At 46.1% G+C, this 25,516-nt stretch overlaps 1 protein-coding gene across 4 annotated transcripts in view; it reads left to right on the forward strand.

Moving 5' to 3' along the window:
- The window catches only part of LOC132398286 (probable G-protein coupled receptor 174), a 169,309-nt gene that overhangs the window by 125,600 nt on the left and 18,193 nt on the right, over positions 1-25,516 (forward strand). For 2 of the 4 annotated variants that reach the window (XM_059977478.1, XM_059977480.1), the window contains exons 2-3: positions 22,760-22,870; positions 24,225-24,355. The gene's annotated coding sequence lies outside the window, so the exon portion shown is untranslated. Of the gene's footprint in view, positions 1-11,047; positions 11,450-22,759; positions 22,871-24,224; positions 24,356-25,516 lie in introns of those variants that run through there. The other 2 variants (XM_059977481.1, XM_059977479.1) reach the window with 2 other exon arrangements.

Below are 25,516 nucleotides of genomic sequence, written 5' to 3' on the forward strand. Positions count from 1 at the left end.
AGGTGTGGAGACTAAGTCTTTGGGGTATTTAAGGCAGAGCTTGATCGGTTCAGAATTGGACATGGCATCAAAGGTTATGAGGAGAAGGCTGGGGAGTGGGGCTGAGGAGGGTTAAAAAATAGATCAGCCATGATTGAATGGCAGAGCAGACTCAATGGGCCAAATGGCCTAATTCTACTCCTATGTCTTCTGGTTTAAATCATTAGTATATCTAACAAACAACAGAGGATCCAGCACTGTTCACTTTGACATATCACAGACAACAGGCTTCCAGTCTGAAAAACAAATCTTCACTACCACCCTCTGGACTCCTTCCACCAAGCTATCTAATCTCGCCTACCATGCAGGAGCTTCTCAAAGACCTGGGTAACTTACCTCCTGGCCATCAAAAATCTCAAATTTGTGAGAAAGAATTTCCTGCACACAAAGCCCTAATCAGATCTTGTCTTTTCTGTCTGTCAGGATCTCTTTCTCACCATTGATGTCAGGCTTATCCCTGCTGCCCTTCTCAAAGGGACAACATAAGGTATCCTCCAGTCCTCAGGGACCTCACCCATGGCTGATGAAGTCTCTTTCGGTGCCCCAACACTCTCCTTTCTTACTTCCCATAACATCCAAGGATACAGCTGGTCAGGTGCTGGGATTTATGCACATTTTCTGTGTGTGTTTCAAGTTCTCTCACACCTCTTTCTTCAGGATGTTGATGTGCTCTAGGATATCACTGTTGTCTCCTCTGAATTCACGTATTTCCATGTCCATCTTTACAGTAAATACAGACAAAAAATAGTCCTTTTCGACATTGTACATTTCCTGCACCTCTACACATATTACCTTCTGGAATCTCTTCAATCCTGGTGAAGATTTCTCATGGAACTGTTGGGTAGGGAGCTCCATGGTTTAGCATCAGTGTGGTTGAACAAACAATGTTATACTTTCAAATGATGACAGAACATAGCAGAGCACAGGAACAAGCCCTTCAGCCTGTGGAGTTGAGCCAAGCTAATTACACTAATTACACTAACCTATTATAGCTGCAGATGGCCTATATTCCTCCATTCCTTGCCTATTCATAAGACCTTAAGACCATAAGACACAGGAGCAGAATTAGGCCATTTGGCCCATCAAGTCTGTTCCACGCCAATCTCCTGCTTTCTGCCTGTATCCCTTCATGCCCTGACCAATCAAGAATCTGACAACCACTGCCTAAGTAAACATGCAGACTTGCCCTCCACAGCTACCTGTGGCAACAAACTCCACAGATTCACCACTCTCTGGTGAATAAAATTTCTCCTCATCTCCATTCTAAAAGAATGCCCCTCTATTCTTAGGCTGTGTTCTCTGGTCTTAGACTCTCCAACAATAGGAAACATCCTCTCCACATCCACTCTGTCAAGGCCTTTCACCATTCGATAGGTTTCAATTAGGTCACCTGTCATTCTTCTGAATTCCAGTGAATACAAGCCCAGAGCTATCAAATGCTCTTCATATGAGAAGCCATTCAAATCTGGAATAATTTTCGTAAACCTTAGAAACCACTCCCGTTTTAGCACATCCTTTTTACGACAAGAAGCCCAAAACTGCTCACAGTACTCCATTTGAAACCTTCCTAGTGATTTATAAAATTTTAATATTACATCCTTGCTTTTATATTCAAGTCCTCTTGAAATGAATGCTAACATTGCATTTGCCTTCCTCACCACAGACTCAAACTGCAAACTAATCTTTAGGGGAATCCCTTTGGGCCTAAGTTTTTTGTATTGTTTCTCTATTTAGAAAATAGTCAACCCTTTCATTTCTTCTACCAAAATGCATGACCATAAACTTCCCAACATTGTATTCTATCTGCCACTTCTTTGCCCATTCCCTTAATTTGCTTAAGTCCTTCTCTAGTCTCTCTACTTCCACAAAACTCCCTCCCCTTCCACCAAACTTCACATTGTCTGTAAACTTTGTAACAAAGCCATTAATTCCATTATGCAATCATTAACATATAAAGTAAAAAGAAGCAGTCCCAACACAGATCCCTATGGGACACCACTGGTCACCAACAGCCACCCAGAAGAGGCTCCCTTTATTCCTACTCTTTGCCTCCTGCCTATCAGCCACTGCTTTATCCACACAGGGATCTTCCCTGTAATACCATGGGCATGTAGCTGTTTAAGCAACCTCATGTGTGGCATCCTGTCAAAGACCTTCTGAAAATCCAAGTACACAACATCCACTGAATCTCCATTGTCTATCCTTCTATCCTGCTTGTTATTTCTTCAAAGGATTCCAACAAATTTGCGAGGCAAGATTTTCCCTTGAAGAAGCCATGTTGACGATGGCCTATTTTATCATGTGCCTCCAAATTCCCCGAAACCACTTCATTAACAATCGACTCCAAGATCTTCCCAACCACAGAGTTCAGACTAACTGGCCGATATTTACTTTTTTCTGCCTCTCTCCCTTCTTGAAGATTGGAGAGATGTTTCAATTTTCTAGTCCCTTGCAACCATTCCAGAATCTAGTGAATCTTGAAAGATCATTACTACTGCCTCCACAATCTCTTCAGCTACCTCTTTCAGAACTCTGAGATGTACTCCATCTGGTCCAGGTGACTTATCTACCTTCAATCTTATCAGTTTCCCATGAAACCTTCTGCCTTGTAATGGTAACTTCACACACTTCATGACCCCTGACACCTGAAACTTCCACCATACTGCTAAAATCTTCCACAGTGAAGACTGACACAAAATACTTATTCAGTTCATCCGCCATTTCATTGCCCCTCTCCAGCATCATTTCCAGTGGTCCAATATCCACCTTCGCCTCTCTTTTACACTTTATGTATGTGAAGAAACTTTTGGTATCCTCTTTAATATTATTCACTAGATTACTTTTGTATTCTATCTTTACCTTAACAATTTTTTAGTTACCTTCTGCTGGTTTTTGAAAGCTTCCCAATCCTCTAATTTTCCGCTGATTTTTGATGTATTCCATGGCTTCGTGGCTTTGACTTCTCCTGTTAGCAACAAATACTTGCCTTTAGAATACTTCTTCGTCCTTGGGATGTTAGATCCTGTGCTTTCCAAATTGCTTCCAGTAATTCCAGCCATTGCTGCTTTACTGTCAACCCTGCCAGAGTTCTTTTCCAGTCAATTCTGGCCAACTCTGTAATTCCCTTTACTCAGTCGGTCAATAGGTATAATTTAATGTCAGAGAAATATACAATATACATCCTGAAATTCTTTTTCTTCACAAACATCCACAAAAACAGAGGAATGCTCCAAAGAATGAATGACAGTTAAAAGTTAGAACCCCTATGCCCTCCCAGCTCCCCCCCATGCATAAGCAGCAGCAAACCAATGATCCTCCTCCCCTACCAGCAAAAAAGCATCAGCACCCCTCAACAAGCACACAAATGTGTAGCAAAGCATCAATAAAGACACAGACTTGCAGTACCCCAAAGATTGCCCAGTATTTGACATACCACAGGCTCACATTCTGTCCCTAATAAGGGAAAAAGAAGTGTCTCCATTTCACAGCAAGAGGGGAGACATAACAAAACACCTTGCTAATTTATGGCGATAAAAATCTGTTGTGTCGCTTTTTCCTAGTTCTGTGCCCAAAGAACTCAGGTCTTTGGGCACACAGCCAGCAAGCCAGCTCACTGCTTCCAGTCTTCTATGTAATCCCACAACATATCCTGGACTGGAATCCACCCGTCTCCAGGGCCACGAAAACCCAACACCCTGAAGGCCCACTGGTCTTCCAACTACATCCTTGGCATATCGTTTTTGATATCATGGCCGGTCTTGAGGCCCCAAGAGCAGGTCCCATTTCTGCAAAGAACTGAAGTCAGAGTGTAACTCCAGGTCAGGGTCTTCAAAAGAACCATGTGTAAGGGGTTTCTTATGTTACTGTGTATGTTAATCAAAATGGCTTCTTTGTTAAGTAAAAGTAGGAATACTTCTTTGTTATGGTAACTGGTGAGAGAGTGCTTTCTGTCGCAGATTGTTTGGGTTATAGTTATTGATAATGGGAATTGTATTCATTTGTTAAGCAATTGGGATAGATGTTATTCTTTCTTGTGGGTCTAAGAACTGAAGTTGCACAGACTTTTGGGAGTTGGAGGGGAGATCGCGAGGAAGGGCGGACGGTGCTGAATGTACTCTGGTCGATCACCGAGGTTGGTCCCAGGCGCGTATTGTGGAGGTCGGAGAAGATCAAATAGTGGACCGAAGACTTCGATGGTTGAGCTCCAACGTTTGTGCACTAATTGACTGAACCCTGACAAGCTCTGGCGCCTTTTCTTTTCTTTCTTTTCTTTCATATATATTGTATCGCTATTAATCACTTAGTTCTAGTAAGATTTATAAAGTGTATTCTGTAAACGTGCATGATGTGTGGTTTGATATTGGTGTGCAAGTTTGTATTAGTGTGCATTTCACAGCATCCACGTATACGGGAGGCGCGGTTTGGTGGGTGGACGAATCTTCCCCTAGACGTACACCAGCCGATCGCATGAGCGTTACATTTGTGGGGTGCTCGGCCCGGATTGAATTTTCGGTAAGCTGTGTAAATCCCGCACGTTCAGTAGTGCGGAGATGGATCGAGATAAGATTGTAAACTGGTGCGAGTTAGAGGACGTACCGGTGAATTATGTGTGCATGTTAAGCGGGGTGGATTTCTGCATTTCGGAAGATGTGTTAGTGCAGGGGTTGAGTTTGGTCAAAGGTATGGGGCAGATAGAACTGGTGGTTAGAAGGTGCAGTAAAGAAATAGAGGCTAGCTGGGTGTTGGTTCGTACGAGTGCTTATGTCCTGACGTTGGAACTGCCAGCGATGGTCTGTGTCCAGGGGAAGGCGTGTGGGGCCTCCACGCCCTCCCAGAGGATGAAGGTGAGGAGACACCAGAGGAGGAGCTAGATGTGACCGTAGGGGAGGTGCCAGTAACCAGTAAGGTGGGATCAGAGTGGGAAGTCTTGGCCAGGCCCTGCCCCCCAGCTGGAGGGGAGGCCTCTGAGCTGGCAGCCGCCCTTAACTCCCTGGTGAGGGTGGCGGAGAGGCCACGGCTGAAGCTGGGGGTTTTCTCAGGAGCCACATACTCCGGGCAGGGAGGTTGACTATGATAACTGGATCGAAAACACGCCCCTGTTGTTAGAGGAGTGGCCAGGCTCAGATGAGGAGAAGAGACAGCGATTGATGGGAAGTTTGAGGGGCGGGGTGGCCAAAGTAGTCCGGGAGCTGAAAGCTGAACAGCCCTTGGCTTCATTGGAGGATTATTTAGAAGCTTTGGAGGGAGCGTTTGGGTTGTCAGGGGATCCCTGTCTGCTTTCAGCAGAGTTTCACCACTTGGAGCAAGAGAGAGGGGAAAAGCTCTCAGAATACATATTTCGGCTAGAGAGAATGCTTACTGGGTTGTGGCGCCAGGGGGTAGTGAAGGCACACGAAGTGGCAAGGCTGAGGGTGAGTCAGATATGTAGTGGTTCCCTGGAGGAGGACAAGGTGGCGTGGAGTCTCTGACCGTCCTATAAAAAGAGCCCCCCTCCATCATTCAGGTAGCTGATTAGAGAAGTGCGGGAGGAAGAGAGTGTGTTGGGCCAAAAAAGGGGCTTGGGCCACTGGGGGCAATCCTCAGCGGTACAGAAAGTGGTGGCCAGGTTGAGGACCGAGAAACCCAAGGGGTCCCAGGGGAGTAGGGACCCCCCCCATTTGAGGGGATGGACAGGGAGAGTACACCCCCCGGGGGACGACCCACGCAGTGGGCTGGGAGTGGCGGGCATCCTGGGAGAGGAGGGGCGGCAGGTAGCAGGTGCTATAACTGTGGGAAAGAGGGGCATTTCCAGCAGGAATGTGAGTGGCGAAGGGTGTGCTACAGCTGTGGGGAAGAGGGACACTTTCGGAGGGATTGTGAGAGACAAGGCGCCCCGCGGAGGGCAAGCCCCCAGGTGACTAAGAAGGGAGAGGTGTCGGGAAACTTCGGAGAGACTCAGTGAGGGAACGGACTGGAGTCTCTGGAGGAACACGTTCCCAGAAATCAGCCAGGGGGCCACCGAAAGCCCAAGCCAGTGTGTTCCAGTGTGTGCCTATGGGGACTAATTCCCTCCTTCTGCGACGGCTCCTGGGAGCCTGTAAGGAGAAAGCGGGAGAGAACTTTCTGGAGACCCTCTTGGGTCTCAGTATTTTGAGCAGTGATCAAAGAAGTGGGTGACCCAAGGGCTGGATCCTGAGTGCAAACAAGGGACAGTGTGGTGTACGCAGGCCAGGCCTAAAGTGATATGGCCAGGGGAAGTGGCTCTAGTGATGGGGACCCCCAGATTCCCTGGAGTGTCGACGGGCGAAGCCCTGTTAGTGGACGCCCCAGAAGATCTCGAGGGGGAGACACGATCCGGCGGGGTTGCTGGTGAGGCCTGAAGTGCAGAGGCCAGGGGTGGTACATGCGACGCGGATAGTCGTCAATGTCAGGAACACCATGGAAAGAGAAATCACCTTTAAGAGAGGGATGCTGCTGGCACATTTGTTCCCAGTGACAGTAATGTCTAACAGCCCTGTGAGGCCTGCTATGAGGGAAGGATTGGTAAACAGAGGAAAGCTGACCGCTGTGGCTTTTAACTTTGGGGATTCTCATGTGTCACTGGAGTGGAAACGCAGGCTGGTGGAGAGGATGTTGAAACTGGAAGATGTCGTTTCTCCAAGGGCACCCACCATACCATCTGAGTGACTGAGGACACCCCGTTCAGAGAGAGGTCACCCCGTTCCAGTGTGTGCCTATGGATAGAGGGAGTTTACACCAAAGCCGTTCTCAACACAGGATTGCAGGTTACCTTATTGTATCAGTCACTCTACAACAAATATCTAAAGCACTTGCCATTTGACACCCTGGAGATTTGGAGTGTGAGTGGGGGTGATTATCCATATGATGGGTACCTGTCAGTGAGATTGGAATTCTCGGAGGGCGATGTGGGAGTGTCTGAAGCTATGGAGGCATTGGTGTTGGTTTGTCCGGACCTGGTGGAAACAGGTGGTGCTGCCCTTCTGGTGGGGACTAACTCCCCCCTTGTGCAACGGCTCCTGGGAGACTGTAAGGAGAAGGCAGGGGAGAACTTTCTGGAGATCCTCTTGGTACACCCAGTGTTTCAGGCAGTATTTGAAGAAGTGGGTGACCCAAGGGCTGGATCCTGAGTGCAAACAAGGGACAGTGTGGTGTACGCAGGCCAGGCCTAAAGTGATATGGCCAGGGGAAGTGGCTCTAGTGATGGGGATCCCTAGTTTCCCCGAAGTGCCAGCAGGTGAAGCGTTGTTTGTAGGAAGATCTCGAGGGGGAGACACGATCCGGCGGGGGTGCTGGTGAGGCCAGGGGTGGTACATGCGAGGCGGATAGTCGTAAGTGTCAGGAACACTACAGAGAGAAATCACTTTTAAGAGAGGGATGTGACTGGCACATTTGTTCCCGGTGACGGTAATGTCTAGCACCCCTGTGAGGCCCACTAAGGGGGAAGGATTGGAAAACAGAGGAAATCTGACCGCTGAGGCCTTTAACTTTGAGGACTCTCCTGTGCTGCCGGCATGGAAACGCAGGCTGGTGGAGAAGATGTTGAAACTGGAAGATGTCGTTTCTCTTGGTGAGTTTGATGTGGGTGCTCCAAGAGCACTCGCCATACCATCCGAGTGACTGAGGACACCCTGTTCAGAGAGAGGTCACGGCGACTGGCCCCTGCAGACATGGAAGACACGTGGCAGCACTTGTGGAAGTTCAAGGAAACTGGAATCATCGCTGAGTCCCGAAGCCCCTATGCATCCCCAATAGTAGTGGTCCGGAAGAAGAACTGGAAGGAACACAAGTGTGTGGACTATAGGACTTGGAACCGGCGCACTGTCCCTGACCAGTATACCGTCCCGAGGGTCGAAGATACGCTGACCTGTCTGAGTGGAGTGAAGTGGTTCAGTGTGCTGGACTTGAGGAGTAGATATTACCAGATCCCGATGAGTGAGGCTGATGAAGAGAAGACAGCCTTTATCTGCCCACTGGGGTTCTTTCAGTTCGAACGAATGCCCCAAGGCATATCAGGGGCCCCAGCCACCTTCCAGAGGCTCATGGAGAGGACTGTGGGGGATATGAACCTGCTCGAGGTGCTGGTGTATCTGGAAGATTTGATTGTGTTTGGATCTACGTTGGAGGAACATGAGGAGCAACTGCTGAAGGTGTTAAGCCAAGTTAAAGAGGAAGGTTTGAAGCTTTCCCTGCACAAATGCCAGTTCTGTAAGCCGCCATTCAGTTATGTTGGCCACATAATTTCACGAGAGGGAGTGGCTACGGATCCGGCTAACTTAGGCACAGTGACAACCTGGCTGAGGCCCCAGTAGGTGAGCGCCCCCACACACGTTTTTGGGGTTCTGTGGGTATTACCGGCGATTTGTGAAAGGACACTAAAATGAGTCACCTGTTGAACCAGCTATTGTGTGGCTATCCACCTGTGGGGAAGAAAAGGAAAGGGGGACCGAGGGCAGGAAGCAGGAGGATACTGGAACCCAGCGGAGCCTTTTGGATCGAGATGGGATGATCAATGTGAAGAGGCGTTCCAATCTCTGAAAAGGGCGCTGACCCAGGCCCCGGTGTTGTCTTTTGCCGATCCCCGGAAGCCGTATGTGCTGCACACGGATACCAGCCGAGAGGGTCTAGGGGCTGTCCTGTACCAGGAACAGGGCAACGCATTGAGACCAGTGGCATTTGTCAGCCGAAGTCTGTCGCCATCTGAGAGAAACTATCCCACTCACAAGTTGGAGTTCCTGGCGCTGAAGTGGGCGGTGGTGGACAAGTTGAACGACTACCTATATGGGGTCAAGTTTGAGGTGAGGACGGATAACAATCTTCTCACTTATATCCTGACTTCAGTGAAACTGGATACCACAGGCCATCAGTGGTTGGCAGCTTTGTCGGTATATGATTTCAACCTGAAGTACCGGCCGGGAAGCAGGAACGTCAATGTGGATGCTTTGTCACGTCGGGAGCATGGGGAACCGGAGAGAGACAAGGAGTGGGAGAGCATTCCTGCCCCTGGAGTGAAAACCATGTGTTCGTTTGCTATCACCATGAAGGCCGAGGGGAAAGGGGAGGCCGGAGCGAGCTGTGGGCCCATTGGGGGCTTCTGGTGACGCCCTGCCCCAGGTTTACTGTGATCTGACTGCACTGAAGACTAAACAGTTGCCGGAACTAAGTCCGGGGGAAGTGGCAGCTGCTCAGCGAAATGACCTGGGCATTGGCACAGTGTGGAGGGCGGTGGAGAAGGGGAATGTGGTGTGGGCAGAGAAGGCGAAACACACTTCAGTGCCTCTGTTATTGAAGGAGTGGCCTCGGTTAAAGTTGAAGAACCAAGTCTTGTACCGGGTCACGTCACCCCGGACCACCCCTGGCGTTGGTAGCTGGTCATGCCTGAGAAGTACCAGAAGACTGTGCTCCAGGCACTGCATGATGATTCCAGGCACTTGGGGGTGGAAAAGGCCTGTGGGTTACTAAAGGACTGGTTTTACTGCCCCCAGATGAGTGGAGAGGTTGAAGAATACTGTAAGAAGTACAGTCGTTGCAGCAGGAGGAAGACCCTGCCTGTGCAGGCAGCCCCTTTGGCTCACATGCAGATTGCGGGACCCCTGGACCTGGTGTGTATAGATTTCCTGTCTATTGAACCAGACACCGGCAACACCGCGAATGCCTTAGTCATCATGGATCACTACACTCGATATGCTCAGTGTTTCCCACTAAGGATCAGAAAGAGACTGCAGTGGCGAAGGTGTTATGGGAGAAGTACTTTGTTCATTATGGCCTTCCCAGGCGGATCCATAGTAATCAGGGATGGGACTTCGAGAGCTGGCTTATCCATGAATTACTGGGTATGCTTGGGGTTGAGAAATCCAGGACCACCCCCTATTACCCGCAGGGTGATCCTCAGCTCGAGAGATTTAACCGGACACTGTTGGATATGCTCAGGACGCCGGAGATTGGTCAGAAAAGTAAGTAGAGTTGACACATTGGGCATTTGGTTCACTGTTACAATTGTACTCGCAATGACGCTACAGGGTACTCGCCTTATTACCTGATGTTCGGGCGGGAAGTGAGGTTGCCCATTGACTTGTGTTTTGGGACTGAGGCGGGTGAATTACCTTCGAAGCACTATCTGAAGTATGTATCTGATATGAGGAGAGAGTTGAAGAGGGTGTACGAGTTGGCTGAGGTGGCGGCCACCAAGCAGAATCAGAGGAATAAGAGGAGGTATGATCAGAAAGTGAAATTCGCTCAATTATTGCCGGGCAACCGGGTCCTTATACGGAATTTAGGACTGCCTGGTCAGCACAAGTTGGCGGATTGCTGGGCGGCCACCCCCTACGTGGTAGAGAGCCAGATGCTGAATCTACCTGTTTACCGGATGAAACCCGAGGATGGGAAGGGGCCTGTCAAGGTACTCCATCGGAACCACCTGTTGCCCCGGGTCAAGAAGTGCAGGTGGATCGAGAGTCCGAGTGGGAGGTTACGCCTAGCATGAGGACTCTGCGAGGGCACAGGGTGAGGGAAGAGCCCGCTGTGGAAGAGACGAGGTCCTTTCTCACCGTGGAAAGGGATACTGCTTCGGAAGACGATGATTCAGATGTGTGGCCCCTGTTTCCATTCACTAATTACCCAGTACCGGAAGAAGAGGCTCCTGGCCCTTCCCCTACTGAGTTAGGTGAGAGGAGGGAGAGTGTTGAGGGGCAGACTGAGATGCCGCCGGCATTGGGGGGAGAGAGTGGAACCCGAACACGAGACAGAAGGCTCTCAGGTGAAGAGGGATCCCAGTGAGGGAGAGGGTGAGGGTCCAACAGGTAGACCTGCGGTGTCCCCCGTGGTGTCTGAGCCAGAATGGTCAGCAGAGGAGGTCTCAGAGAAGTAGGCACCCCCAGGGGCGATTGACCTATGCAGTGCTGGGAGAACCGAGTGTGATCTCTACCGCCCTGGGAAGTTATGTCACTGCTTTCTGTACCTGGGTTGGGTTTTGTGTTTTGTAAGAAGCATTGGGGAACTCTGTTAATGTCATGAGGGCATGACTTTTGTTGGTGGGATGAGAGTATAAAGAATTTCTTATGTTACTGTGTATGTTAATCAAAATGGCTTCTTTGTTAAGTAAAAGTAGAAATGCTTCTTTGTTATGGTAACTGGTGAGAGAGTGCTTTCTCTCGCAGATTGTTTTGATTATAATTACTGATAATGACAATTGTATTCATTTGTTAACCAATTGGAATAGATGTTATTCTTTCTTGTGGGTCTGTAAGCTGTTGTTGCGTGAGCTTTTGGGCAGTTGGAGAGGAGATCGCGAGGAAGGTGGATGGTGCTGGATGCACTCCGGTTGACCACCTGGCTCGGTCCCAGGCACGGGTCATGGAGGTCGACGAAGATCGAATAGTGGACCGAAGACTTTGATGGTTGAGCTCCAATGATTGTACACTATTTGACTGAACCCTGACAAGTTCTGGCACCTTCTCTTTCCTTTCTTTTCTTTCATATATATTGTATTGCTTTTTATCACTTAGTAAGATTTATAAAGTGTATTCTGTAAACTTACACAGTGTGCGCTTGATATTGTGTGTGCGAGTTTGTATTAGTGTGCATTTCACAGCATCCACATATACGGGAGGCACGGTTTGGCAGGTGGACGAATTCTCCTCTAGACATACAGCAGCCGATCGCGTGAGCGTTACACTTGAAAAGGAAAAAATAGAGTTATCAAAGATAGAAATAGAGCTGTTTCCGAAGATGCAAACAAAGTAGTCGCCGTTAGGTGCCATCATCCTAATACTCCACTGTGACTCTGATAAATCTGACTTTAGCTTCTCCTTCTCAAATTGCAGGGTGAATCCAAACATATTATGGTCGCTTTCCCCTCAAGGCTACTTTTACCTTAAACTCTCTAATCAATTCTGGTTCATTGCACAAAACCCAATCCAGAATAACTGATCCCCCAGTGGACTCAGCCACAAGCTGCTCTAAAAAGCCATCTCATCGGCATTCCAGAAATTCCCCCTCTTGGAATCCAGCACCAACCAGATTTTCCCAATTTATCTGCTTATTGAATCCCTCATGACATTGTTCTTTTACCATGCATTTTCTATCTCCCATTGCAATTTGTAGGCCACATCCTCACGACTGTTTGGGGATCTCTATGAAACTCCCATCAGGGTCTTTTAACCCTTGCAGTTTCCTAGCTCTATCCACAATGATTCACCACCTTCTGATCCTATGTCACCTTTTTCTAATGATTTAATTTCATTTTTTACCAACTGAGCAATGCTGCCCCCTCTGCCTTCCTGCCTGTCCTTTCGATACAATGTGTATCCTCGGTCATTAAGTTCCCAGCTACAATATTTTTTTCAGCCATGATTCAGTGATGCCCACAACATCATACTTGCCAATCTGCAACTGTGCTACAAGTTCATCGACCTTATTCCGTATACTGTGAACATTCAGTTACAACACCTTCAGTCATGTTTTTATCCTTTTCAAATTTGTCACCTTTTACATTGCAACTCATGCTGTTGACTGTAATTATGCCCCATCAACAGCATCTCCTTGCCCTAGGAGTCTCATTACACATTGCCTCTGTAAACCAACACCCTCATTTTCAGCACTATCATTCCTGTTCCCAGCCCGCTGTCAAATTTGTTTAAACCTACCTGAACTCCTGACAACCTTCCTGCAAGGATATCTGACTCCCTCTGGTTCAGGTGTAACCCATCCCTTTTGTACAGGTCATACCTTCCTGAGAAGAGGTCCCAATGATTCATACATCTGAACCCCTGCTTCCTGCACCAGTTCCTCAGCCACACATTCACCTGCCAAATCATCCAATTCTCACCCTCACTGGCACAAGACACAGGCAGCAATCTGGGGATTACAATCCTGGAGGTCCTGTTTCTCAGCTTTCTACCTAGCTCCCTAAAATCTCTCTTCAGGACCTCTCACCTTGTCTACCTTTGCCGTTTGTTCCAGTATGTATCAAGACTTCTGGCTGCTCACCCTTCCCCTTAAGAATGCATGGACACGATCTGAGACATCCCTGATCCTGGCACCAGGGAGGCAACATACCATTCAGTTGTCTCCATCTCATCCACAAAATCTCATCTCTGTTCCTCTGACTAGGGAATCTCCTATCAACACCACAGTCCTTTTCACCTCTCTGCTCTTCTGAGCCACAGCACCAGATTCAGTGCCAGAGACCCAGTCCCCATGGCTCCCTCTAGTAAGTCGTCCCCCTCAATAGCATCTGAAGTTGTATAATTATTATTGCGTGAAATGGCCATAGATGTACTCTGCACTGGCTGTGCATTTCCCCTCCTTCTGCTGACGGTCACCCAGTTACCTGTGTCCTGCAACCTCAGGGTAACTACCTTCTTGTAACTCCTGTCTGTCACCTCCTCATTCTCCTGTATGAGTTGAAGATCATCGAGCTGCAGCTCCAGTTCCTTAACACGTTCTCTCGGGAGCTGCAACTGGGTGCACATGATGCAGATGTGTTTATCTGGGAGACTAGACATCTCCCAGACTTCCCCACATCCCACATGCAGGTCAGACCACTGCCCCAGGAGCCATTCTCAGTAATCTACCATGTCCAAACATGAGGAATAAACAAATAGGGACAGAGAGAGAGTAACTTACTGGACAGTGTATCTCACCAAACCTGATGAGCCAAAGCCACTGTAAACAAGTAAATGGCCGAGCAAAGAATGGCCGCTCCATTTGCACTTGAATTATTCACCTGCAGAAACTGCAGCAAAACTCTGCCTTTGAAATCTGATTAAAAGGTAACTCTTTACACAGCTCTGACGTTGATTGCCAACTCATTAGCCTATCTCTCAGCTTGTTAAATGTTTCTATTGTATCTGCTCCACCACCAGCCCTGGTAATGTATTCCAGGTACCTACCACTCTTGGTGTGAAAAAAAACACACTTGCCCTGTACACCTCCTTTGAACTCTGTGTGAAAACGTGTGACTTGAAGGATAAACTGCAGGGGTGACATTTCCGTGTCTCTGCTATCCTTCTCCTTGGTGCTGGAGGTTACAAATTTGGGAGGTACCTCAGGGTAGCATTGGTGAGGAACTGCAGTGTAATTTGTGAGTAAGTACACATTTGCTGTTGCTTTCTGTCAATGATGGAGGGAATAGATGGTGGTTGATGGGCTATCAATCAATCAACCACTCAGCAATAGCAGAGTATTTGGACATACTCCACACTTGTGCCTTGTATATGACAAAAGCGATCTGCGCTGGCAGGACATGAGTCATTTGATTCAAGATAGGCAGCCTCTGCATGTAGCTTTGTGATGATAATGCCCTTAAATGTCAAGGGTGGGTGCTTAAACTCTCTCTTAAGGGACATAGTCATTGCATGACAGTCTTGAGTTGTTAATTCTCAGGCCATGCCTAAATGATGTTTAGATCTTGCTGTGTGCAGATCTGAACTTGTTCATCTTGCTGAGTAGTTGCAAGTGGTATTGAGCATTGTGCAGTCATCAGTGAACATGCCCAGTGTTGACTAATGACAGAAGAAGCTGATTAGTGAATTAGCTTTATGTGTTGAATCGTGAGGTCAATAATTGATGACGTGCAAATTGTCTGATCGAGTGAGCATAGAAATGGTATGTTACTTTGTCTACCAAAGTAAGAAGATAGACTGAGGAGACATAATTACAGAAAAAATGGTAGGAAAGGGATTGGAGGATATCAATGTAATTTGTTGGGAGGTGGAAAAGCTGATTTTAAAGGCATATAGGACCTGTAGAGTTATACATAAAGACACAAAGCTAAGGGTAAGGAAATTATAATCAGGCCTTTTAAGACACTGGTTCAACTGAAACTATTCTACTTGTGAGTTCTGCACCTTCAAAAAAAATGCAAAGGCTTTAGACATGGTATAGAAGGGATTTCCCAAATTGATCTCAGGGATGGGCGGCTTTAAATTGACTGGAGATGCAGATGATGCTCTCCTTGGAGTAGTGAGGATAAAGAGGCATCTGATTCCTCATTTAAAATGATACATACAGTACACAGTAGTTAGAACAGGTAGAGAGAGATTGGCAGAGTAGTGAAGAGTCAAACAGGAAATGCTGGATATTCTTGCCATACGTGGCATCAGCAATGGAGAGATAACAATGCCTTATTCTACAAAGTAATATATCAGCTGGACACCTATGATGACCAGCTGGCTAGAGAGTTTACTGAGATCTTTAGCCTCTCTCCTCAGCAGACGAGGTACAGGCTTCAATTATACCGGTGCCCAAGACAAATGTGTTAGCTTGCCTTAAAGACTATTGTCCAAAAGCACTTACAGCCACCATGATGAAGTGTTTGGAGAGGTTGATGGTGAGACATAACAACTCCTGAGATGTGATTTTGGATCCACTCCAATATGCCCACCAGAACAACAGGTCCACAGCAGATGCCATCTCACTGGCTCTTTACTCAACCCTGGAACATCTGGACAGCAAAGCTACGTATATCAGGATGCTCTTTAAGCTTCAAGACCTTGGCCTCAACACCCCATTGTTCATTTGGATCCTCGATCTCCTCACTTTCAGACCCCTGTCAGTTCGGATTAGCAACAACATCTCCTGCACAATTTCCACCAGCACAGGTACACCATAGGACTGTATACTCAGCCCCCTGCTCTACTCACTTTACATTTACGACTGTGTGGCTAAGTATAGCTCTAATGTCATATTCAAGTTCTCTGTCAACACCATTGTCTTAGGCTGAATCAAAGCTGGTGACGAATCAGCATATAGGAGCAAGATTGAAAATTTGGCTGAGTGGTGCCAAAACTACAACCTCTCACTCAGTGTCAGCAAGACGAAGGAGCTGATTATTGGCTTCAGGAGTAAAAAAAAACAGAGGTCCATGAGCCAGTCCTGATCGGAAGTTCTGAGGTGGAGAGGATCAGTAACTTCAAATTCCTTGGTGTGATTATTTTGGAGGACCTGCCATAGGCTCAGTGCAATTACGAAGAAATCATAGCAGCATCTCTACTTCCTTTGGAGTGCGAAGGTTTGGCATGACATCTAAAACTTTGACAAATTTCTATAGATGTGTGGTGGAGAGTATATTGACTGGCTGCATCACAGCCTGGTATGGAAACACCAATGACCTTGAATGGAAAATCCTACAAGAAGTATGAATACACCTCTGTCCATCTCAGGTAAAGCCTCCCACCATTGAGCACATCTACGTGAAGCATTGTCACAGGAAAGCAGCATCCATCATCAGTGACCCCCACCACCAGAATATGCTCTCTTCTCACTGCTGCCATCATGGAAAGTGTACAGAAGCCTCAAGACTCCCACCACTGGGTTCAGGAACCCCACTACCATCAGGCTCTTAAACCAAAGGGCATAACTTCATGCAACTTCACATCATCACTGAAATGTTCCCAGAATCTATGGACCTATTTTTAAGGACTCTTCATCTCATGTTCTCAATATTTGTTGTTTGTTTATTTGTATTTGCAGTGATGATTTTTACACACTGTTTGTCCGCCCTATTGAGTACTGATTCTATTATGGCTATAAGATTTATTGAGAATTCCTGAAAGATAAAGAACCCCAGGGTTGTATACACGAGGAAATCTGCAGATGCTGGAAATTCAAGCAACACACACAAAGTGATGGTGGAACACAGCAGGCCAAGCAGCATCTATAGGGAGAAGCACTGTCGATGTTTCGGGCCGAAACCCTTCGTCAGGACTAACTGAAAGGAAGGATAGTAAGAGATTTGAAAGTAGGAGGGGGAGGGGAAAATGCAAAATGATAGGAGAAGATAGGGTGGGGTGAAGCTGAGAGCCAGAACGGTGATTGGCAAAAGGGATACAGAGCTAGAGAAGGGAAAGGATCATGGGATAGGAGGCCTAGGGAGAAAGAAAGAGGGAGGGGAGCACCAGAGGGAGATGGAGAACAGGCAGAGTGATGGGCAGAGAGGAAAAGAAAAAAAAGGAGAAGGGAAAAAAAAACTAAATATATCAGGGATGGGGTAAGAAGGGGAGGAGGGGCATTAACGGAAGTTAGAGAAGTTCAATGTTCATGCCATCTGGTTGGAGGCTACCCAGCCGGTAGATAAGGTGTTGTTCTTCCAACCTGAGTGTGTCTTCATCTTGATAGTATAGGAGGCCATGGATAGACATATCAGAATCGGAATGGGACATGGAATTAAAATGTGTGGTCACTGGGAGATCCTGCTTTCTCTGGCGGACAGAGCGTAGGTGTTCAGCGGAATGGTCTCCCAGTCTGCGTCGGGTCTCACAAATATATATAAAAGGCCACTCCGGGAGCACCAGACACAGTATACCACACCAGCCGACTCACAGGTGAAGTGTTGCCTCACCTGGAGGAACTGTCTGGGGCCCTGAATGGTGGTGATGGAGGAAGTGTAAGCGCAGGTGTAGCACTTGTTCCGCTTACAAGGATAAGTGCCAAGAGAGAGATCGGTGGGAAGGGTTGGGGGGGATGAATGGACAAGGGAGTCGCGTAGGGAGCGATCCCTGCAGAAAGCGGAAAGGGGGCAGGGGGAGAGTAAATGTGCCTGGTAGTCCCGTTGGAGGTGGCGGAAGTTACGGAGACTTATATGTTGGATCCGGAGGCTGGTGGGCTGGTAGGTGAGGACAAGGGGGACTCTATCCCGAGTGGGCTGGTGGGCAGATGGGGTAAGGGCAGATGTGTGGGAAATGAGAGAGTTGCGTTTGAGAGCAGAGTTGATGGTGGAAGAAGGGAAGCCCCTTTGTTTAAAAAAGGAAGACATCTCCTTCATTCTAGAATGAAAAGCCTCATCCTGAGAGCAGATGTGGTGGAGACGGAGGAATTGTGAGAAGGGGATGGCATTTTTGCAAGATACAGGGTGGGAAGAGGAATAGTCCAGGTAGCTATGAGAGTCTGTAGGCTTATAGTAGATAAGCCATCTCCAGAGATGGAGAAAGAAAGATCAAGAAAAGGGAGGGAGGTGTCAGAAATAGACAGGTAAATTTGTGGGCAGGGTGAAAGTTGGAGGCAAAGTTAATGAAGTCAACGAGCTCAGCATGCGTGCAGGAGGCAGCGCCAATGCAGTCATCAATGTAGCGAAGGAAAAGAGGGGGACGGATACCCGTATATGCTTGGAACATGGACTGTTCCACAAAGCCAACAAAAAGACAGGCATAACTGGGATCCATGCAGGTGCCCATGGCTACACCTTTGGTTTGAAGGAAGTGGAAGGAGCCAAAGGAGAAATTATTGAGAGTAAGAACTAATTCTGCTAGACAGAGGAGAGTGGTGGTAGAGGGGAATTGGTTAGGTCTGGAATCCAAAAAGAAGCAGAGAGCTTTGAGACCGTCCTGGTGGGGGATGGAGGTATATAGGGACTGGATGTCCATGGTGAAAATAAGGCGGTGGGGGCAGGGAACTTAAAATCATTGAAAAAATTCAAAGTGTGAGAAGTGTCACAAACATAGGTGGGAAGGGATTGAACAAGGGGGCTATAACATTATCGAGGTATGCAGAAATGAGTTTGATGGGGCAGGAGCAAGCTGAGACAATAGGTCTACCTGGACAGGCAGGTTTGTGGACCTTGGGTAGGAGGTAGAAATGGGAAGTGTGGGGTGTGGGAACTCTGAGGTTGGTGGCAGTGGATGGGAGATCCACAGAGCTGATAAGGTTGGTGATGGTATAGGAGACAGTGGTCTGGTGCTCCTTAGTGGGGTCATGATCAAGGGGTAAATAAGAGGAGGTATCAGAGAGTTGTCGCTGTGCCTCGGTCAGGTAGACGTCAGTACGCCAGACTACAACAGCTCCCCCCCTTATCTGCAGGTTTTATAGTGAGGTTGGGATTGGTGCGGAGGGAGCGGAGAGCAGAGCGTTCGGAAGGAGTGAGGTTGGAATTGGAACAGGGTGTGGTGAAGTCGAGACGGTTGATGTCCCGTCGGCAATTAGCAATAAAGAGATCCAGAGCAGGCAGGAGAACAGAGCGGGGTGTCCTTGAAGAGGAGCAGGGTTATCGGTGGGAGTGGGAGAGTCCTTGCCAAAGAAGTAAGCTCGGAGACGGAGCCCGCACAAGAAGAGTTTGGCAACATGGCGTACGTGGAACTCACTGAGATGTGGGCGAAGGGGGACAAAGCTGAGGTCCTTACTGAGGACAGAGCACTCTGCCTCAGAGAGTTGAAGGTCGGAGAGAATGGTAAAGACCCGGCATGGATGAGAGATGGTATCAGAGAGGGGAGGGAGGCTGATGGTGTCAGTGGAGAGGGGAGGGTTGGGGCGAGAGGGAGATGGAGCCTCTGAGGGCCCAGGAGCTGATGATCCCCTCTCCCTCAGATCCCATGGCCTCCTCTACTGTCAAGATGAAGCCACATTCAGGTTGGAGGAACAACACCTTATATAGTGGCTGGGTAGCCTCCAATCTGATGGCATGAACATTGACTTCTTTAACTTCTGTTAATGCCCCTCCTCCTCTTCTTATCCCATCCCTGATATATTTAGTTTTTTCCCCTCCCCCTTCTTTTCTCTCTCTCTGCCCATCACTCTGCCTGTTCTCCATCTCCCTCTGATGCTCCCCTCCCCCTTTCTTCCTCCCTAGGCCTCCCGTCACATGATCCTTTTCCTTCTCTAGCTCTGTATCCCTTTTGCCAATCACCGTTCTGGCTCTCAGCTTCACCCCACCCCCTCCGGTCTTCTCCTATCATTTTGCATTTCCCCCTCCCCCTCCTACTTTCAAATCTCTTACTATCTTTCCTTTCAGAGTTAGTCCTGACGAAGGGTCTCGGCCCGAAATATTGACAGCGCTTCTCCCTATAGATGCTGCCTGGCCTGCTGCATTCCACCAGCATTTTGTGTGTGTTCCCAGGGTTGTATGTGGTGACATGTGTGTACTTTTATAATAAATTTACTTTGAACTTTGAGATGAAGAACTTCAAAGTAAAATTTATTTTGGAAGTACACACATATCACCACATACAACCCTGGGGTTCTTTTTATGCAGGCATACTTAGCAAATGTATAGAACAGTAACTATAAACAGGATCTATAAACTGAAAACAAACCGTGCAAATGCAGATATAAATAAATAGCAATAAATAACAAGCATGAAATAACACTATGAAAGTCCTTCATTGAGTGTAGCTATCCCCTTTCATTCAGGAACCTGATGGTTGAGGCTCAGTAACTGTTCTTGAACCCGGTGTGAGTCCTGAGGCTGTTGTACATTCTACCTGATAGCAGCAGCAAGAAACGAGCATGGTCTAGACAGTGAGGATCTTTGATGATGGATGCTGCTTTTCTACAGCAACATTTCGTGTCGATGTGTTAAGTGGTTGTGAGGGTTTTACCCACAATGCACTAGGCTGAATCAATTACCTTTTGTGGGATTTTTTTGTTCAAAGGCATTGGTGTTCCCATACCAGGCCATAACGCAGCCAGTCTGCACACTTTCCACCACACATCTATAGAAGATTGCCAAGGTTCTTGATGACATGCCAAATCTCCCCAGACTCCTGAGGAAGTAGAACTGCTGTCATGCTTTCTTCACAATAATATTTATATTCTGGATCCAGGACAGGTTTTTTGAGATAGTGACACCAGGAAGTTTAAAGTTACTGACTCTCTCCACCTGTGATCCTCCAATGATTACCGGCTCATGGACCTGTGGCTTCCCTCTCCTGAAGTCTACAATCAGTCCCTTGGTCTTATTGACATTGAGTGAGAGATTGGTGTTATTATACCACTCAGCCAAGTTTTCAATCTCTCTCCTGTATGATGATTCATCACCCCCTTTGATACAGCCCACAACAGTGGTGTCTTCAGCAAACTTGTAAATGGTGTTGGAGCTGTACTTAGTCACACAGTCATAGGTGCAAAGCGAGTAGAACAGGGGGCAAAGTACACATCCCTGTGGTGCTCCTGTGGAGATCATGGAGATTGTGGAGAAGATGTTTTTGCCAATCTGAATTAACTGGGGTCTGCAAGTGAGGAAATCCAGGATCTAATTGCACAATGGGGTGTTGAGGCCCAGGTCTTGGAATTTCCTGATTAGCTTTGAGGGGATGATGGTGTTAAATTGTGAACTGTAATCAATAAAGAGCATCCTGATGTATGTATGCATATTTCTGTCCAGGTGTTCCAGGATTGTGTGAAGAGCCAACAAGATAACATCTGTGCTTCTGTAGGCAAATTGGAGTGGATGTATGTAAGTCAGGACAGGAGCTGATATGCTTCAACACCAGCCTCTCAAAACACTTAATTACTGGGGATGTAAGTGCCACTGGGCAATAATCATTTAGCCAGGTTACCACGCTCTTCTTGGGCACCAGTACAATTGAAACCTGCTTGAAGCAGGTGAGTACCACTCACTGCCAGCGTGAAAGATTCAAGTACATTCAGTCAGGGACATTCCACTGAGATGCAACACAGAGTATCATAGGAAGTCATTCATACCTGTGGCCATCAAACTTTACAACTCCTCCCTCGGAGTGTCAGACACCCTGGGCAAATAGGCAGGTCCTGGACTTATTTCCATTTGGCATTATTTACTTATTGTTATTTAATTATTTATGGTCTTATATTACTATATTTCTACACTATTCTTGGTTGGTGCGACTGTAATGAAACCCAGTTTCCCTCAGGATCAATAAAGTATGTCCGTCTGTCTATATCTGTGAATATATCAGCCAGTTGCTTGGTGCAGGTCTTCAATACATCAGAACAGATGCTTTCCTTGGATTAACTGTCTTGAAGGCAGTCCACAAATCATCTTCAGACAAAGAGACTTTGGTTTGCAGACTACATACCCTCAATGGCCACATTATTAATACAAATATCTAATCAGCCAATCTTGTGGCAGCAATTCAAAGCACAAAGACATGTAGACATGGTCAAGGGGTTCAATTGCTGTTCAGACAAAACATCCAAAAAATGCGATCTAAGTAACTTTGATCACGGGATGATTATTGGTGCCAGGTGGGGTGGTTTGAGTATCTCAGAAACTGCTGATCTCCTGGAATTTTCAGCCAGAACAGTCTCCAGGGCTTATAGAGAATGGTGTGAGAAACAGGAAACATCCAGTGAGTGGCAGTTCTGTGGGTGAAAATGAGAGAGGTTAGGGGAGAGTGGACAGACTGGTTCAAGCTGACAGGAAGGCGACAGTACTGTAACTCAAATAACCACATGTTGCCACAGTGATGTGCAAAAGAGCATCTCTGAACGTGTTGAACCTGGAAGTGGATGAACTACAGCAGCAGAAGACCATGAACAGGAGGTATGTAGTAAAGTGGCCTCTGAGTGTGTGTCCCAACGTTGGTCCTCCAGAAGGAGCATACTGATATAGGGAGTGGCCATGGCAGACAACAATGATTCATTTAAAGAAAAGCAAGATGGACAATGAGTGAAAAGGGCTTGAAAGAGAAGGTGATAATAGGGGGTGGGAGGGAGAAGATCAAAGATTGTTGGAACCAACAGCTGCAGGAGCTTCTCTATGGACTAATATCATCAACCAAGGTGAGCTCACTGGCCAGTCATGTACCTCTTAAACAAGCCATTATTTGTATCTGGGCACAACAGTTGTAAGATCACACAGTTAACAAATTCGTATAAAATCAAAGCCTTGGAAAAACAGTCAAAATGAAACAGCACTGATAATTAGGTGACGGGAACATGGCAAAACAATATAGAGTTGTTTATGTTACCATCTAACGTAGAGGTATATATTTTAAATAATAAGTTATTGTTTTTTTCTGGTGTTCTTTAGATAACCACACTCAACAGAAGTTATATTGTGAAACCAAGCTTGAAATTCTTTGATGAGAACAAAATGAGACAACAATCTATATCAGAGCCAGCAAATGTTAATCAATACTAAGTAAGTTGTGCCAATAAATGGAATTTTTTATATATCTTATGTGTCCATGATTTCCCAATACTTGTGAAGTTTTAAAATGGCAACACAGATAGACGGGGTAGTACAACTAGTGCACTGCAAACTTACCTTCATTTGTTGGAGCATTGAGTAGAAAAGTCAGACAATCGTGTTGCAACCATATTAAATAATGATAAGGCAAAGTTTACAATATTCTGTGCAGTTCTGGTAACTACAGTACAGGAGAGCATGGCAGTCTTGGAGAAGGGGCAGAAGTTTCACTAAGATGATGCTGGATTAGATAGTATTAGTAAGAGGAATAAATAGTTGGATGAGTTTGAGCTGTTTTCTCTAGAGAATTAGAGACTAAGGAGCTAACTGATACAAGAATATAAATTTATGAGAATCATAGGGTAAAAAGTCAGAATCTTTCGGAAATATCAAATATCAGAAAGCATGGAGTTAAGGTGGTGGTGGTAAGTTTAAAGATTTATAAGGTAAGTTATTTTTATGCAGATACAGATGTGCCTGAAATGTGCTACCAAGGGAGATGGTGGAAGCAGATATTACAGGGAATGTGCAAAAGGCATTCAGAAAGGCACATGAACAGGTAGGGAATTGAGAGATATAGACAATGAGCAGGCAGTTTAAACTGGCATCATGGTCAACATAGATATCGTAAGCTGAAGGCTTGTTCCTGTCATGCTTTACAATCCACGAATTATGGATTAAAGATCTGGGTAATGATTTTCATTGCTTATTTTTCTTAAACATGATTAGAAACAGTGATTTTGTTCACCATTGTTATCATAAAGTGAGCTATCTGCAATTTATTTATTATTTGCTTTGTCATTCTTTAAGGAATTCCCCCTAAAACTAGCTATTGTTAAAGAAAATTGAAGAATAAACAAGAATGCAACTTATACAACTTGTTTTGTAAAGAATAATTCAAGAACTCGGGTGAAGATCAGTGCAGGACAAAAGTCAACATAAACCTTGGTCAGAGTATGTCTCATTAAACAGGATGCAAATTTAGCTGTTGGTAGCAATTTTAATTTTACAAAATTAATCTCTAAATACCTTGTGCTATTTGTGACAATCGCAATCTTTACAAATTGTTCTGACAAATCCACTTCAAATACTACATTTACTTCAAATGTACTTAAGTAGATGTTGATAGTTTGCGGACTGGAAAATGCCAGATAGAAAGAGAAGGAAAAGTTGTCAACTGATATTTCTGAGAAGTTAGTTGATGGGCCAGCTTTCAAAATCACTACATTGTGGCTCTCAGCAAGTTTTGTGAATGTGTGGACAGATGTGGGAAACAGGCTGCAATCTGACTGATACTTCTTTGTAGATCTCAGCACAAGAGTTCACTGCTTCCTATGTAACTTCCAAACTCACTGAACAACTGTGCATCAGTAAAAAGGAGGCACAACTTTTTTTTATCACTGAGGTGGAATGGAAGGGAATTTCCATAAGCTTTGGGTAAGTGTTTAATCATATAAAATTAATTTTTGCAATAAAATAATTTGCTAATCTTTCTGAGACTTAAAATCTTTAAATATTAAGTTAGTAAACATTTAAGGAATGTTTCTAGAATTTCTCAGGAATATTCTGAAACAGGTTTTCAGTCACAAACAAGAGAAAATCTGCAGATACTGAAAATCCAGGCACCATACACAAAATTCTATAGGAACTCAACAGGTTAGGCAGCATTTATGGAAAAGAGTACAGTCAACATTTTGGTCTGAGACCCTTCAGCAGGACTGGAGAAAAAAAAAGATGAGGAGTAGAGTTAAAAGGTGAGGGGAGGGAAGGTAGAAACGTAAGGTGATAGGTGAAACTGGGAGGGGGAGGAGTGAAGTAAACAGCTGGAAAGTTGATTTGTGAAAGAGATGCAGGGCTGGAGAAGGGGAAGTCTGATAGGAGAGGACAGAAGCCCATGAAAGAAAGAAAAGGGGGAGGAGCACTGGGGTGGGAGTGGGTCAATATGTTTGGCTTCATGGTATTTGAAAGAATAGGCTAAGAAGCTCGAGTTAGCTGGCAGAACAAGTTTCTTATATCCTTCATGGCTTCTATTGTTGTTTCCAGCTCTCCCTTGGAAAGATTGCCAGAAGCAAATTAAATTTCTTTTTGGAAGCCAGTAGTGATCTGAGAGTGCTATTATTTTTCTAACCTTTCAAAGTTCTGATGAACCCATTAAAACCTTTATCCTTCGATATGGAATTCAAAAGTTTCAAGGTTCAGAAATCAATGTATTCTACAATGAGGTACAGCACCGGAACAGGCCATTCAGGCCACAATGTTGTGCTAACCCAATTAAATTAGTAATCAAATGGCTACCTCTTCTGCCTACACAATGTCCATAGCCTTCCCTTTTCCACATATTCATGTCTATCTAAACATCTCTTAAAAAATCCTCAACATATTCACCTCTACCACCACCCAGGCAGCATATTACAGACACCCACCGCTCTGTGTAAAAAAGACTTGCCCAACACATCATCTTTGAAATTACCCCTTCTCATCTTGAATACATGCTTTCTGGTATTAGATATTTAAACCATTGGAAAAAGTCTGTCTCCTCCATCTATGCCTCTCAAAATCTTAAATGCCTCTATCAGATCTCCCCTCAGCCCCAGCACT

This window comes from Hypanus sabinus, chromosome 8, assembly GCF_030144855.1.
Source record: "Hypanus sabinus isolate sHypSab1 chromosome 8, sHypSab1.hap1, whole genome shotgun sequence".
Taxonomy (NCBI): domain Eukaryota; kingdom Metazoa; phylum Chordata; class Chondrichthyes; order Myliobatiformes; family Dasyatidae; genus Hypanus; species Hypanus sabinus.